Consider the following 2,500-nt stretch of genomic DNA (forward strand, 5'->3'; position numbering starts at 1 on the left):
ATATAGTGAATCATGGGAGAAATTGCAAATGATATGAATAGAGAAAGCAGAAATGTAGAACTGAAAATGAATATGAGTAAAACTAAGATAATATTTAATAAAAAGGAAGAGGATTATAGGCAAACTTCTAGAGGATTACGGGTGAGCCTCTAGAGACAGAAATTTAAAGAAGGATTACCACGTGATGGTGGGCTTTTGGTAAACAAAATGTGATTATGAAAATTAAAATGCCACTTTCTCTAAAGACAAAAGTATTTGATCAGCTTTTACTACATGTATTAGCATATTCATCAGAAATTTAGAGCCTTTCTAATATAAGTTAGTTACAACTCAAAGAGCTATGGAAACAATGAAGATGGGAATGACACTAAGAGACAGAAAAGGGGCAACATGGACATGAGAGCAAACTAAAGTAGAGGACATTCTAACAACATGTAAGAAAAAGAAATGGAAATGGGCAGGACATATAATGATAATGAAAGACAATAGATGCACACTAAGAATAACGTAATAGGTCTCTAGAGATTGCAAGTGAAGCAGGGGAAGGTAGAGAAGACTATGGACATTCGAGATAAGAAAATTTGCTGGTATACACTGTCATAAATATATTTATTTGTATATATATATATATATATATATATATATATACATATATATACACATATATATACATACATATATATATATATATATCTATCATCTTCATCTGCCGTTGCTAGTCCACCGGAGGACAAAGGCCTCAGACATGTTCTTTCACACATGTCAGTTTATGCCAGTGTATACCCGCAAATTTTCTTATCTCGAATGTCCATAGTCTTCTCTTCCTTCCCCTGCTTCACTTGTAATCTCTAGAGACCTATTACGTTATTCTTAGTGTGCATCTATATAAATTTATATGTACATACATACTGTATAAAGACATATATTGTATATATGTATATATGTATATGTAAATATTTATAGACACACATATATATATATATATGTGTGTGTGTGTGTGTGCGTGTGTGTGTGTGTATCTAAGTGGTAAGTCATTGTTGTTACAAGTTTCCTGGACCAGGCTTCAAATCCTGGCCGGTCAGAAGCTATTGCCTTTGAGTGGTTTTGTCTGGGGCTCTGATCCCTAGATCGGTGAGAGAATCCAAACATTAATGTATAAAAAAAATATATGGGTTATTTGAATATGAAAAACATGTCTAAATGTGCAAAATTTATCATATATATATGTATATATAAATGTATTTATATATATGATATATATATATATATGTATATATATATATATACATATATATATATATATATATATATATATATGTATGTATATACAGTACTGTATATATATATATATAGTATATATATTAAGCAGAGACAGTTACTTACAAATAAAAACACTTAATAAACTGAATCCCGTCCATCATATAATTTCATTCCTTATGATTCCAAAGGAGCCATTAAAGAAAAGGAAAGAGAAACTCTGAAGTAAAAAAGAAATATATAATGAGATACAAATACGTTCTCAGAGGCGGATGTCCTGCGAAGACGAACGAGTCCTTCGCCCTTAACGTCACCCGGTGATTTCCCCTTTGGTAGCCTGAACCAGACTGCCATAATGGCTGATGGCGATGGATTAAAGACTCGCACGGTATTTCTCCTATGAAAAATGTTTCCCCTTTATTTTCATTTTGAAAGTTCTTGGGGTTATGCTCTATATCTGCCTGGGTTATAACTACTTAATTCTGGTCTTAAATGCTGTACATCATGATTTCTCCATTTTTATCGAGATTTTAATTTCGATTCAAAGACCAATTTTTGCCTAAATTTCTTAAATTAGATTAAATTATAGAATACAAATAAGAAGCAATTCTTCCGCTCATTACATCGAAATTAAATTTCTTTTACTTATCTATATATCTAATTTTCTTTATTTTCAGAAAGGTTTTAAATTCAATTCAGTGCCCCATTTTTTCCTAAATTTCTTAAAGAAGAATTAAAGAAAATAAAACACGAAAAAATAAAATTTTTCTCCTTCATGACATAAAGATAAAGGTTCTTATACTTATAATGTTTCTTGATTTATTCATTTTAGTGAAGGTTTTAAATTCGATTCAAACCTCAATTTTTGCCTAAATATCTTGATATTAAATTCAATTGTAAAAAGAAAATAAAAACAAACAAAAAAGGCTAAATTATTTTCCTCCATAACATCGAGATGAAATGTATTTTACCTACCTATATTTGTGAATTTCAAAAATACAGCACTTGGGCTTTGCTAGTCATCGGCACTGACTGGTATTGCCGCATATCTCTTTTTCAGTTTTAAAGATTCAGCAAAATTCTCTTCATTTTCCAGTTCCAAATTTACCAACGGGGAAACGAAGTCTTCGATTATTGTTGATTTTCTTTGAATAAGAGGAAAACTTCAACGAGAAACTTGATTCTCATTGCTCACTTATATCATTATTATTATTATTATTATTATTATTATTATTATTATTAT

The sequence above is a fragment of the Palaemon carinicauda genome, chromosome 3, assembly GCF_036898095.1.
Source record: "Palaemon carinicauda isolate YSFRI2023 chromosome 3, ASM3689809v2, whole genome shotgun sequence".
NCBI classification, from domain to species: Eukaryota; Metazoa; Arthropoda; class Malacostraca; order Decapoda; family Palaemonidae; genus Palaemon; species Palaemon carinicauda.